This window comes from Ambystoma mexicanum, chromosome 2q, assembly GCF_040938575.1.
Source record: "Ambystoma mexicanum isolate Mex_15411 chromosome 2q, UKY_AmexF1_1, whole genome shotgun sequence".
Taxonomy (NCBI): domain Eukaryota; kingdom Metazoa; phylum Chordata; class Amphibia; order Caudata; family Ambystomatidae; genus Ambystoma; species Ambystoma mexicanum.
The window spans coordinates 749,146,960-749,161,722 of record NC_090924.1 but is presented as its reverse complement, the minus strand read 5'-3'; the positions used below and the strand labels follow the sequence as shown (position 1 = coordinate 749,161,722).

The following is a 14,763-nucleotide window of genomic DNA, read 5'->3' as shown; positions in this document are numbered from 1 at the left end:
ACCACAATATTTGATAGTTGTATAAGATATGAGTGGTTTGTACTTCAGGGGTGGTAGTGGTACTAGTTGCACACAGTATCAGTGCTTGCGTCGGTGATATGTCGCAACTATGCATCCATCTATTGTAAGACGCTTGAAGAATTTCGTAATTAACTCAGCCATGATTTGCTGCCACACTATTCTCTGGTGTACTGTTAGTGACCTCGTATTTGAAGAATATGTTGTGTGTTTCTCTTAGAAAGCTGCCTATAAACCTATTGAACTTATATAAAATGTTGTTTCTAAAATTGCAAAAAACACCATTCCCATCACTTAAATCAAAAATCCTGGTGGGAAACGCTATCCCCATGTGCCCCTTAATGGTGTCCCCTCAATCACTTGGCTTGCTCACGTTTATGCCCCACCGCGTTGGATGTGCACCGGCCGCCAATGAATATGCCGGTTTGTGAGCAACGAAGGATAACACGGCTGCTGTTTTGTGTACATTGTATTTACCTTTCTGAACTAAAGCTGCGTTCCTAGCAGAAATGTTCTACAGCCAATTACCGTTTTCATACGTTAAAAGGAATTCTGCATACAATCTTTATTGATGTTACCATATACCCAAAAGTTTCTCAGAAATAGCATGTGCTGCATGCTTTTCATAATGTGCGCGTACATATGAAGTATGTTTTTTTCATGTGAAAAGTCTGTGCGGAGGACCAAAGGTGAACATTAAAAGATAGTTCCATCTTAACGTATCAACAATATTTCTCTAGTTCTTCACTGCCAACAAACACAATCACTTGCCTGCAAAAACAGGTTGTTACATAATAAAGTAATGTGAAGCTTGTGTAGCTGCTTGGGCATAATATGCCATATTTTACAGTCTAAGTGGTATTGTATAGCACCCTTCTGCCACTTTTGATGGCCTCACGGCGCATGGTACTATATGAAATAAAATGGGGTGTCATAAGTGGGAGAGGCAGATGTGAAACGTGATGTTGATGGGTGCAGGTCAATGGTACCCACTTTGTTTATGCCAGTCTGATGCGTGTGAGAGCTACAGGTGTTGTGGACGGGTTGCACTTTATTTCATCGTGTGCTAATTAATGGAGCATTTGCTTCCCCCAAGACAGATGAGTTAGAATATAATGCAATAATGCTTTGGGGCATGAAATTGTCCTGTATACATGGAAATGATTTAAACTTAGAAAGGGCATGTATTTCAGTGGCTTACAACATCATTTACACCAACATATATTTGTTTAGTGCTTCACAATACGGAGAAAACAAATGCATTCTAAGTTACCTCCTGGTTCACATGCATTTTTCTGTTTAAAAACTTTGGGCCTTATTACGAAATTGGTGGTAATTTGGCCGTAAATTGGCATAATTGTCACCAAATCGATTTTCTGTTACCACCACTCGGTCCCAAGGCATTATCGTGTGATTGTGAGTGGTGGTATGGCGGTGTAAACCCCCCAATCTTGAAGTCCACAGGAATCCCTGGAGATTTGTATTGGATTTACCACAGGCGGTAAGTCAGTGCATTAAATCTGACCAGTTCTGGGAGGTAAAGTTGAAGCTGTACCTCTAGACAAAAGCTGGAGGTAGATACTTTACTTTCCCTCCAAACTCATAGTGCTACGGTGCTATAATGCGACAGTAACTGCATTACAGACGTTTCCCCACGGTTTTCAGTGCAGCACATACTCGTAATAAGGCCCATAAAATATAGAACAATCTTCAAAGATCGCCATGGCTGGCCAGATAATCATGCAGCATTCCCAGATGGTTGGACTATCTGAGTACCAGGTGTAGCTTCATTTCCCAGAATATATGTACATATCTTATCAAATTGGAGGTTTACGTAGGGTGATTTGCAAGTCTGCTGGCAAAACATATTGGGCTTCTGCGAGGAGTTGTTTGCAGGGTGGAGCTTGCTTTAATGTGATCTTGTCGTGAAGAATATGATGGGTAGCCTTTTAATAATTTTCCGTCTAAAGATAACGCATGGAAAGATGTTAAAAGGATGGTGTGATGATCGGATCTTTTTAATCCGTTTTCACTTCTATTCTTTAGTGGCATCCGAGAATGTTGAGCTTCATCCAGAATTTCATGTGTTATTGTCAGATGAAATATTGCTTGGGTGGGATCGCATTTGGATGGACTGGAAATTATTTATCCGGTTGAGAGTGCAACACACAGAGGAACGGTTATCCCTCGGCAATAATTCTCAACATACATTTTGTACACCATCCTGACCTACTGGGTGTATGGTAATAATAATAATAATAATAATAATAATAATAATAATAATAATAATTTGGCATTTATATAGCGCTACGAACCCTCAGGTATCTGAGCGCTGCTTATTATTACCCACGGTGTGGGTAATAGAACACTAGACTACCAACTGTCCATTAAGGGTATCCTACAGGATGTGCAAGTACATATGCTTGTAGGTATGAAGTCACTCCTCCACCGTCAAAAGCACACGTTGTCATTGAGAGACCGCTAGGTGCTTCCTTTGCTGAAGTAAACGCGCCTTTTGAATGAATTGGTTTGAGATGTAGGAAGCAGTCTTACTGTGCTGTTGCTGGTGTCTCAAACTATTATACAATGAGGGTCCTTGCCACCTGGTAGAAATATGCTAGCCTGCAATGTTTAGCGCATGTGTTGGCATTACACGCAAAGAAGCCGCCATAAAAAGCCCATGGAATCTAGTCTTCTCAGCCACTGATTAGAGGCCTTTCTGTCAGGACAGAGTTCTGCAACTTTGTATTGATATCAGTTCTAATCATACCCGCCCAACCTCTGCCAGCATACTGCCAAACGGTGTGGATATGTTGACTATATTGGGTGCTCCTCATTTGATGCCATCACCTTTACAAAATCTTGAAGCATATTCGGCACAATGCGAACTCGTATATTCTTCCCACGTAAGCTTGGCTGTTAAGTAAGAGGGATCTTTAATGATCATGTGCAGGTATTATTCACCTGCAGAAGAGAACCAAATAATTTCAGTTAAAATAGTGTGACAGATCGGAGACACATTAACCCCCGCAAAGATCATTGCACCATTATTTGTATTACTAGTAATTGATTCAAAATCCCTATAGTCGCACTGTGCCCGTGGCAGATGGACGTGGATGTCCAAGATCTAAATGCCGTATGTTCTGTTGCTCTGCTTTTGTACGGCACAGAATCACCACTGTATTAGTTTCAAAGCACTGAATTCTGGTCTGAGGCAGATTGTGCCTCCCCTGAGGTAACCAGACCTTAATCTGCTAGGAAGAATAGCATGAGCAAGGGTAAAGTAAGAGGGAGGCAAAACGGGAAGGAAGTTTGCAGGGAAGGAGTTGGGCAGGGCTAAATGCTTTTAATAGTATGGATGTGTGTTTTTCCATTTTATATATGGTCTATCCTCTAAAGTGGGGCAACACAGAAGACTGTGTTGAGCTGATGTATGCACTAGGATTCCAAGGTAGTTTTGGATAATTATCATTAAGCCTCCAGTTTTATGGTATATATTTGTTCAACATTTCCATCTGTATTTATCCGTATTTATTTTTGCATCATTTTATCTGTAATTATCCACTTTTATATCCGCGCTGTAATTATTTTCGTTTGCAATCCGACTAAAGTAGATCCTACCATTACTTTCATATGGTCATTGGCTGACAGTCACCGGAGCAGTTAATGCTCTGTATAAAATGAATGCTTGAGTTTGAATTGCTATGCCTTCTTTAAACATTTTGTCAGATAAAATTTGAAAATAAAATGTTTTATAAACGAGTTTGATTTTCCTCAAACCCTCATTTCTAAGCATAGCAGAACCTTGGATCTTTAATTCTCAAAACTATTCTCTGCCTTTGAAAAGACATTAATTCTCATAGTATAGCGTGTGGTAATGCACCCACTGAGGCCCAACCCTCCGGCACATCACCTCAGTCCTTTTTTCCGCACGGACGTTGTCGAACCTGGCAGCCAGCTCAGAGACTTTATTTAGCTTTCCGCTTGCTGCCCATACATTTTTTCTTTTCTTATTTTACTTCCCTTCAGTGCCGCACCTCCCTGGTGCATGCCGGCCACAGTAGGATTCACGAGATGTGCCTCTTGCGACTGATTGTTCCCGGCCTCAGACCCCCATGCACTGTGTCTTGAGTGTCTGGGGCCTGGCCACCGCTGAGACTCATGTGCGGCCTGCAGCGCTCTCGGTCACAGGGCATTGAAGAATCAGTTGTCACGGTGGAGGGAGATCTTCCACACTTCTCCCCTGCCCTACCTTAAGGACTTCATCTCCGGGAAGACAAGGTAGACCCCCTGTTCAGCACGGCTCCACAGTGCAGAGACTCCTTCCCCGGGGTTCCCACGGATTGGGGTTCCTCGCATTCAGGTTACTGGAATGCCTGAGGCCTCTAAGGCTACTGGGTCCACACTGAGGGGCCTAGCCCAGGGGCTCTTCCAGACAGTCTGGGGGACATACCTGAGGCCTTCCAGGCTAACGGCTCCCAAGTTGAGGGGCTCGGCCCTACCAGGCTGTCCTCGGAAGGACAATCAGTCTTGTCCTCTTCTTCTACCCTGGGGGGAGAGGTGTAAGGGATCATCGCGTGCCACTTCTAGGTCTTCCTCAGATAGATCCAGCATGGCTACCAGCACAGGTGCCAGGGGCATCTGGCCTATTGGAACTCGCTCTGAGGCCGACAACCAGGGCATTTTGACTACCGGCCATCCAATTAAGTGCTCAGCGCCTACCAGAGGGATCTCTGAGGTCGTAACCTCTGCTTTGAGTGCAAGACCCAAGCTGTATCCTCTTGTATCTGAGGCCACTCTTGGCTCAGGGCCTCTGTGCCCTCCCTTCCAGGGCGTGGTACAAGGTTTCAAAATGGCAGAGCAGCACATGATGGAGCTTGCCAGGCAGGCGGCCATCTTTGATCCAGCTTGGAGCCTGCCAGTGCTTTCGCCCATCGATTGGGCTTCGCAGGATGATTCCAGCTCCCTTCCCTCTGTAAGCGGCAGTGAATCCTATGGTGCAGGTTTTTGGTCCCCTCAGGGGTACATCTACCAATCACAGCCTTACAGCTATGCTCACCAGGAGCCTCAATTCTTTCACCAGGAGCAGAGGCCCAGCCCCTCGAGGGCAGGACCCCTATGGACCCAGCGGCTAGTGAGGAGCGCTTCATGGAACGTTTCCTCTACCTCATGCATTCCCCTCAGATGACGGGGCTCCTGAAGGACATTGTGAAGGAGTTCATCCTCCAGGCAGTGCTGCCCTGGCCCCATCCCCTGGGTACTGCTCCCGTTCCTCTGGTACTTCCAGTGCTAGTTCCCCCCCACTGGTTCAGGCCCAACCGGTCATACTGACCCTCCACCTCCTCCTGTACCACCAACGCCTTCCCCTCAACAACCGTTGGACTTGTCTGCTGCTCCGGACCTGGGGAGGACCCTGTGGCACCTGTGCCCCAGTGCCCACATTCCCCTCGGCCTGTGAAAGAAGGAGGGTGATGATGATGCCCAAGACGATGAGCTCTCAGCATCTGTTAAGGCCTTTCATGACTGCCTCAAGGGCCTGGCAGAGTTCTTCAGGGGTCCCTCTTCCTGAGGAAGCCCCCCCCCAGGAGTTGTGGGTGCTCAGAGATCTTGGGGGGAATGAACCACGACCCGGTCTGACATTCCCCTCCAGGGGGATGTGCTCCAGGTGGCGTGGATGATCTGGGAGAAGCCCAGGGCCAACACCCAGATGAGCAAGTAGGACAGCAGGTTTAGGCTGATGGACGGAATCCTCCTTGCCTGCCACCCACAGCCCCATTCCTCTGTAGCAGCCGCGGCCTTGTTTTATTCTAAACCATCATTTTCGTCATCTTCCTCCATGGGAGCCACCTCCACTTGGCTCTCCGAGGAGGGCAAAGACTTTGAGTCCTTGGGAAAGCACTGTTACTCCATCTCAGGACTGCATCTGTGGCCGGCCAACACATAGGCCATCTTGGCTGTGGCTATGCAGAAGCTGTGGTGAGAGCTTGGGGAATTTCTGCCTGACCTCCCTTCGGACAAGCAAGCCTCCTTCAAGGCTGGTCTGACAGATGCCCGGACCATTGCGTAGGACCTTATGGAGTCTTCGGTCTCCCACATTGACACAGCCAGTAGAGGGCTCTGCCTTGAGGTCATAATGAGGATAGTGTGGATGCGCACCACAGTTTTCATTCGATGTACCAGAGCTAATCCTGGTCCTGCTCTTCGAGGGCATGGAACTTTTTCATTCGTCCACCGATGACAAATTGACTAAGAAGAAAACCTCCAGGTCCTTGGCCATGCTGACAAAGCCAGGTCAGAAATCCTTCCCTTAATTCCAGGGTAGGACCAAGTTCAAACCCCAAACCTTCAAGGGGTGCAGAGGTCGCAGTACACAGAGGCCTGACAGGTCACCCCGTGACAACAGAAGGAAGCGGCAGATGACGTTGCATGGGTTTTTCCACTCCCCCTTCGCTGTCCCCACCTCTGACACCAAGAAGCAGTGACGTCAGGGTCGGGGAACACAGCTTGCCTGTGGGGGGCTGTTTGGCTCTGTTCCAGGACACCTGGAAGCCTCTTTTTAGCAACCTGTGGAACCTCTCTGTTGTCTCTACTGGCTTCAGTCTTCCTTTGCCTCTACCATCCTCTCTTCCTCATGGTCCGATCGGGTCCCTTGCTCTTTTATGGGAGGTCCCTTCTCTCTTGAAGATGCAGGTGATGGAACCGGTTCCTCTTGCAGAAAGGAGCTTCAGTTATTATTCCAGGATTTTTTCAGTCCTGAAGAACAATCAGGCTGGCTTGAGGGTAGTTCTGGACCGTTCATTTCTAAACTTGCCTTCACCGCTGGAACGTTTCAAGATGATTACTCCCACACACATAGCCAAGTCTCTGTGTGTAGGGGACTGGATGTGTTCCCTGGACCTCAAGGATGCGTAGCTGCATGTACCCATCTACCAACTGCATCAGATGTTTCTGCAGTTCACGATTGTCGTACCACTTCCAGTACAACAAAGTGCTGCCCTTCGGCCTGAACTCGGGCCCCTTGTGTCTTCACATAGTTGATGAATGCAGTGGTAGGCCTTCTCCACTTGGAGGGCCATCACCTGTTCCCTTATATGGATGACTGGTTGGTGAGCGGGGGGGGGTTCACCCGAAGAGGTGCGCTTCTGTCAAAGATTGGCGGATACCTTTCATCAGCTGGGGTTTTCCCTCAAGGAGAGGAAATGGCAGTTATGCCAGTCTCAGGATTTGGTCTTCCTAAGGGCACGTTGGAACACTACCGCTCAGCAAGTCTTCCCCATGCCCAAGAGGCTTATTTTGCTCCACAGGGTGATGGGGCATTTTCTGTTCAATTCAACCACATCAGCATGGTGGTTCCAGCACATTCCGCGCCTGATGGCTCACTGTACAGCATGTCTGGGTCAAGATAAGACACCTCTAGCTCCACCTGGTGGCAATTGGGATCAGGGGCGGGTTCTCTGTCGCACAGGATACCACTGCTCCTTTTACGCATTCTTCGCTGGTGGCTGATGGAGGGCAATGTTTCAGTGGGAGTCCCCTTCACCCGACCGGAGCCTACCCTGGTGGTGACGACAAACTACTCTCTTTCAGGCTGGGGGCTATTCTGGAGGGCTATGCGATACATGGTGCATGGTCCAGGATGGAAGCCCTCCTACATAACAATCTGCTCTCAAGGCGTTTTTACCCCTAATCGGGGACAAGTCCATACTGGTCAGCACAGACAATTATACTACGATGTTTTACCTGAACAAGCAGGGTGGCACCTGTCCCCCCCCCCACCTTCCTCAGCATGGAGGCGGTTTGATCTGGGAATCGGTCCTTACAGAGAGGATTTGGATTTCAGCAGTCCACCTGCCGGGGGACAGCAATACAGAAGGGGATCAGCTGAGTCGCTTGGGGTTCAACACATATGAGTGGTAGTTGCACAACGACTCCTTGTTGCCCTTGTTCCAGTGTTGGAGGTTTGCAAACCTGTACTTGTTTGCATCTCCCCTGAATGCCAACCTCACCCAGTTTGCCTCATGGGCAGGTCGGGGTTGGTGGTCACTGGGAGACGCTTTCCAGGTCTGCAGGTGTTACATGTTCCCGCCCACCCCTCTTCTACAGTGGACCCTCCAAGTTCTGGGCTTCCGTGAGCTGCAGCCTCATTCTGGTTGCCCCACTGGTCTTCAAGACCTTGGTTTTCAGATCTGCTACAGTTGTGCTGCATGGGTCCCTTTCATCTTCCCATCCCCAGTAGGAGCTTCCTGACGCAGCAGGGCGGGGCAGTCAAACATCTGGACCCAGCCAAACTGGCCCTGGCGGCCTGGTTCCTGATCAGCTGAGGCTTCAGAATGCTCAATTTTCAGATGTCGACTGGGACATTATTCAGCAGGCCAGTATGCCCTCAACTTGGACACAGTATGCAAGCAAATGGGCTAGGTTCTGCCATTGGCTCACAACAAGGGTCTGGACCCTGTCCATTGTCCTCTGGGTGACGTAATGGCTTTTTCAGCACACCTGGCTCGTTCTGGAGTTCAGGTAGATACTTGCCACACGTATTTGGCAGCCACCTGTGCTTTCAAGAATTCCCCTGACCACGTGTTCTCAGCAGCCAACGCGGTGGTTAAGGCCCACCTTAAAGGGTTGTCTAGGATTTTTCCTCTGGTGCATAGGCTGCATCCGGTCTGGGACCTCCAATGTGGTTCTTCCAGCTTTGCAACACAAGCCTTTTGAGTTGATGGCCTCTGTGGACATCTGCTTGTTGACATTGAAGATGGTTTTATTGGTGGCGCTCACCTCTGCGTGTAGGGTTAGTGAGCTGTAGGTGTTGTCCTTGTGCAAGCCCTTCACCACGTTTCACAAGGACAAGGGCATCTTGCACACTCACCTGAACTTCTTGCCTAAGGTGGTCTCTCCATTCCATCTGAATCAAGAGATCTGCCTGCCAGTGTTCTTCCCGAATCCGCAGTCAGAGGCAGAGAGGACCTCAGGAGGGTTCTCATGTTTTATCTCTCTCGGACAAAATCCTTCAGGAAGTCTGAGGCATTGTTCATGAATTTTGGGGGCTCCTCCCCCAACTCTCAGGCTTCCAAGGCTTCCATCGCCTGTTGGATGGTTCAGGCCATTTTGGAAGCCTACACGGCCACAGGCAAACCTGTCCCCGAGGGGATTTATGCCCATGCTGTTAGAGCTAAGGCCATGGCCGTCGCATTTTAGAGACATGCTTCTTGGGATGTCACCAGCAAGGCGGCTACTTGGGCCACAGCGTCTTCGTTCTGTAATCACCATTCGCTGGACACTAGCTCCAGGTGCTATGCAGAGCTTGGTCAGGTGGTTCTGAAGAACCTTTTCGCTTCTTCCTAGATACGAGGAAGGTTGTCATAGATCCACCCTATGTTCTTCTTCGGTGGAATCACCCACAAGGATGGAGGAAAGGGGACAGGACATATGCGTAATTAAAGTTAGTCACTCTAGTGACTAGTCCATAGTGCCCTTGCCTCCATATGTCCCACCTACCTTGCCCCGCTAGTATGCCATTGGCTTATAGGTAATGAGTAGCCAGGTATCCAAGCGTCCAATGTCTTCAAAGGGGACTGATTTGAGGTCCCGGATGGTGGGGCCTCGGTTGGGCATTCCAACGCCCCCAAGGCCCTGCCCCTACACGCTATACTAAATTTAAATAAGCAAATTTTTTTGCTGCCAAAGGTTCGGTACCATACCCATGTTGCCCACTAGTATGGAGGAACTATGGACTATCAGGACTCTAGTCACTGCAATAACGTTTAATTGTCTCATAAATGCAGAATAGACATAAATATGAAGAGGTAGTTATAAATTGGTGAAATATTAAAGCTTCATACTTACCTATAAAATGTAATCGTTTTTGAATGGAAATGCAGAATTGCTGTCATAAACTGTCTGCCAATAATAGGCTACTGGGACTTGTTTTTTTTTTTCTGTTTATGTAGCATTCACTTGTCGGAGCCAATTTAAAGAAGAAGTTGTATTGTCCAGTTGAATAAAGAAGTGTATATAATCGGATTGAAAGTGCTAACTTCGGGAAATGAGGATCAAAAAGCGGGATAGAACTGAACAGAATAATATCATTTCATTTTTGAATGCTGTGTAAACCCCACTGTATCTTTAAAAACCGAATGCACAGGTATGCCTAGAAAGCCAAAGCACAGAGCAGGAGTGGGGCAGCAAGGGAAATGTAAATTGTGCTAGAAGACCGTGAGCTAGGAAGAACGGATATTAATGAACAGAACAAGAACAGCAAATCCAGCAGAGATTGTATGGGGAAAACGCATAACAAAATGCATTATGCCAAAATAATTCCTGCTAGTACTGGAATTCCTTATTAGATGTCCTTCAAAATACAAAATTATGGTTCCTCGTGATCTAATAAATAAAGAGAAACACGATTCACCCAGGAGCATTGTGCAGTATTACCTGCTTTAGATTCTATGCAGCTTGCCTAGGAAAATACTTCCATATGAATTACTGCATATGAAGCAGAGCTTTGTGCGGCTTCGAGTAGGACTTCCTCCCCATGCATACAGCACAGAGCAGTACAATATATGCTTTTTACTTATCTGCATGTTTTTTTAAATGCATACTCGCCTTTTAAAACTAAACCATGGGGAAAGCATTCAGTATTATGTAATTCGATTGCTACCATTCCACACCAGGCTAAATAGATCAGTAATGTCTCATCACAGTACCATCTCAATCTGCCTCAATGATTTATATTCTGTAATAGCCCATTACAATCTATGACCCAATTGAATATAATTTATTTTCTGGCTGTTCCATTCTGGCATTTCTGTTGAAGTGTTTAGACTTGAAATTTGTAGAGTGTGGAACGGGTGAGATTTTCCTGCTTATACTAATCATCCAAACTATACATGAAATTAAGGTTTTTAGACATAATCTCTGTATTGTTTCTTTCTCTAAATCACTGTTCTCAGCAAAGTGACAGTGACTGGGAGCATGCGTTCATTGTTTATGCCAAAGCAGCACTGGGCTCATGCAGACAGACACTCCTCGGAGGTAGCTCGCACTCATGTCTAGAACATCCTCATTACTCCTTACCATGCATACCACTTTTGTATAATCATTTACTGTGGATCATCTCATCCTCCTTCAAACTGTTTCCCTTGGCTCAAGGACACAGTATTCAAATGGGTGACCTTATATCGCTCTGACCACATCTTCTCCAGCTCCTTACACCCCTTCTCCCATCTGTCTCCCAGTGGGAATCTGACTCTGATCAGTCCTGGGTAATAACTCTTTGCTCTGTACACACCCTCCATGGGCCAACCCATCTCATCCTTTGGCTTCTCATATCACCTCTTTGCTGTAGGCCCCCAAATCTTCTTCTCCTTTCGCTCATACATGCCTCTTATGACAACTTCACTCTAATCTGCTGACACTTTTCCTCCTGACCTCACACCATCATACAAGCCACACAACCTGTGGATCCTCTTTGACAGTGCACTCAAGCAACACCACTTTACAACTGGCCCTGTGGCCAGGATCAAACTCCTGAAAGTTCACCTACACCTCACCTACTACAGAGCCAAAACTCGTATTTCAACCCTGGTTCTCGATAGACTGGACTACTGACCAAGCCAGATATTGGGTCTCCGGCCTCTACTCATTTGCTCTCCTAAACAACAAAGGTTAGAGTTTTGATTCTTTTTATTGGACCAACTAAAAATGTTATGGTGAAATGTAACAATGCGCTAGCTTTCGAATTTAGATAGATCGTCTTCACCAGAAGGTACAGAACTAAGCTGGATGGGGGATAACAATAACAATATATTTACTGGGACACCACCACACAGGATGGGTACGCACACACACACTAAAGGACCAGTGGGTGTTGGCATTGAAACAGGAGTTCCATAGGACATGGAAGAATATGGAATTCTTATTTTTGAAGACAAACCACCTAAAAAAAGTCTTGCACAGAAACATGTTTCATCTCTCGCCATGGTGAACTTTGGAGCCTTCCTCATCAGGAAGCATACCATTTGAACACTTATAATGTATACCTAATGTCCCTTATTAACACAGAGGTCACATAAGACCTACCCTTACATTGAAAAAGTGACCGTTTTTTGTACATATCAGTTAAAGTGCCTTTTCAAAATGGGGTCTTCAGAATAATCATCCAGTATTTGAAAATGTTCAACCTCTGTGCAGATGCTTTCAGCAATATAGGTTGATCTATGAAATGAATACTTTAGAGCACAGGCATTCTCTGCCTTTTTTAACCCTGCACTCAAATTATCATGAACAGAAATATACACATTTTCAAAGTCACTAGGGCCTGCTTTTGAAAGGCATTTCTCACAAGCTTGAAAATTCATAAGATTTCGAAAACTAATTATGTTCAGAAACACATGTATATTATTTAAACAGTTGCATACACATATATATGAGCATCTTTTAAGCACTGAAATATTTCCAACTACTCTGTCTGCAAGCTTTTGTATAGGAATATAGCTGTTAGATAAGAGGATCACAGCACTGCATTCCTTGAATGCCACTGTTGGATACAAAACTCTTGTATTTTTCATCCTTGCGCGCCAGGGGACCTCCGGTAAAAGTAATCAAAGGAACGAAACACCAATCAAAAAAAGAGCGTACACCAAGCAAGAAGTAACACACATTTATTGGACCTAAACAGCTTGGAAGCACAGTTCAGACAGCCCTGTGGAACTGAACTGAATAAAATGAGCTTTCGACGCCACCAACTGTGGCTACACATTTTATACATAATTTTCAAAATGACCATGCAACATTTTAGTTACATTTTTAAGGCAGGTCACAGGAGCTGATTGGTGGAACTATGTCAGATGCATATAGGAACATATACCTTAAATGAACCCCTTTGGACAAGATACCATTTTAACCAAAATCACATTAACACCCCTCATGACGTCACATACATTCCCACTGCGCCCCACAATTACCTGATGGTTCTGATCAGTCAAACACTTGTTTGCCATTGGTTGGCAGTGCCCAATCTACAAATGGTTAACTTGCTGCATACTGCTTGGACATGGCATTTTGAGATGGCAGCGGGCGAGACATTCACACCAAAGCTGAGCCCTGCGAACATCAACGAGGACACTTTACTACAATTTTGCACCCAGGGACACCAAAACCTCCCTCTAATGATTGGCTCTTGGTCACGCACCCCATAATCCCTAAACCCATTGCTCTGTCCCCCCAGCTCCCTTATTACACCTCTCTGCCAAATGCAGTCTGGAAAAATTATACCACACCGTGGCTGGACCTTTATTAACTGTATTTAATTTATATTTCGTTGTCAATTCTTCTCACGCACCCAGTTGCCTAGCTCATCAACCTCAAAAGTATCTCTTGGAGTGACTTCGAGAGGGCTGGGTTCTCCTGGGAAACTAATTTTTGCACCACTTCTGTGTACGGTTTATGCTGAATGTTCAAAAAATATACTGCTGTCACCCTAGCCTTGTGCCCCCTTACTATGAGCTGTGTGCAAAAATGCTTTCCTAATGTGGGCCTACAAGCAGATGGCTTCTACACTGTTAATATATTGCTCAAAGGCCCCCATCCCATTACCCCCTAAAGCACACTGCACCTCCACCCTCTGCCTGTGCCGTGCAATCGACCCCACTGCTACACCAAATCACCCGCCCTTGAATGCGTTCCCCCATGGGACTTCTCATGCTGCCCTTCTCTTCCGTCCCCCTACGCATGCTGTTTCAATGATGTCTCTACTCCACACGTCCCTCTCGATCTTACCATACTTCTTCCGCAACCGATACATAGATCGTCTTCTCCAGAAGGTACAGAACCAAGCTGGATGGGGGATAACAATAACAAGATATTTACTGGGACACCACCACACAGGATGGGTACACACACACACACACTAAAGGACCAGTGGGTGTTGGCATTGAAACAGGATTTCCATAGGACATGGAAGAATATGGAATTCTTATTTTTGAAGACAAACAACCTAAAAAAAAGTCTTGAACAGAAACATGTTTTCATCTCTCGCCATGGTGAACTTTGGAGCCTTCCTCATCAGGAAGCATACCATGTGAACACTTATAATGTATACCTAATGTCCCTTACTAACACAGAGGTCACATAGCACCTACCCTTACATTGAAAAAGTAACCGTTTTTTGTACATATCAGTTAAAGTGCCTTTTCAAAATGGGGTCTTCAGAATAATCATCCAGTATTTGAAAATGTTCAACCTCTGTGCAGATGCTTTCAGCAATATAGGTTGATCTATGAAATTAATACTTTAGAGCACAGGCATCCTCTGCCTTTTTTAACCCTGCTCTCAAATTATCATTAACACAAACATACACATACTTCCGCAACCGATACATGCGCCCCCACTACTCTTGGTAGCGCGTTTAACCTGGACCTTTACAACACTTGATGCTTTGTTTTTTCTATTTAATTAAGATTTGTCACTTCAAAGACTCAGACATTTTTACATCTCTGCATATCCATCAAAATGTATCAAAACTAGGACTTTGTGGCTTTTTAAAATGTGGTCAAACACTGTGACAACATTTTTGCTCCCTTCAATAAAATACTCAGATGTACCTCAAACATCCTTTAGAACTTACCTAGATCTACTCACACCTCAGCGTATTGTCAACATGTTGAATGGTTTCATGCAGAATCGCTTCCTTTTCAAGTTTTTGTTCCTTGTTTTAAAATCTAGCCATTGACTAACCCCATTACCACC

At 45.9% G+C, this 14,763-nt stretch overlaps 1 protein-coding gene across 2 annotated transcripts in view; it reads left to right on the top strand.

Annotated features, from left to right (window-relative positions):
* The window catches only part of PTPRN2 (protein tyrosine phosphatase receptor type N2), a 3,479,756-nt gene that overhangs the window by 3,269,282 nt on the left and 195,711 nt on the right, over positions 1-14,763 (top strand). The window lies entirely within an intron of this gene.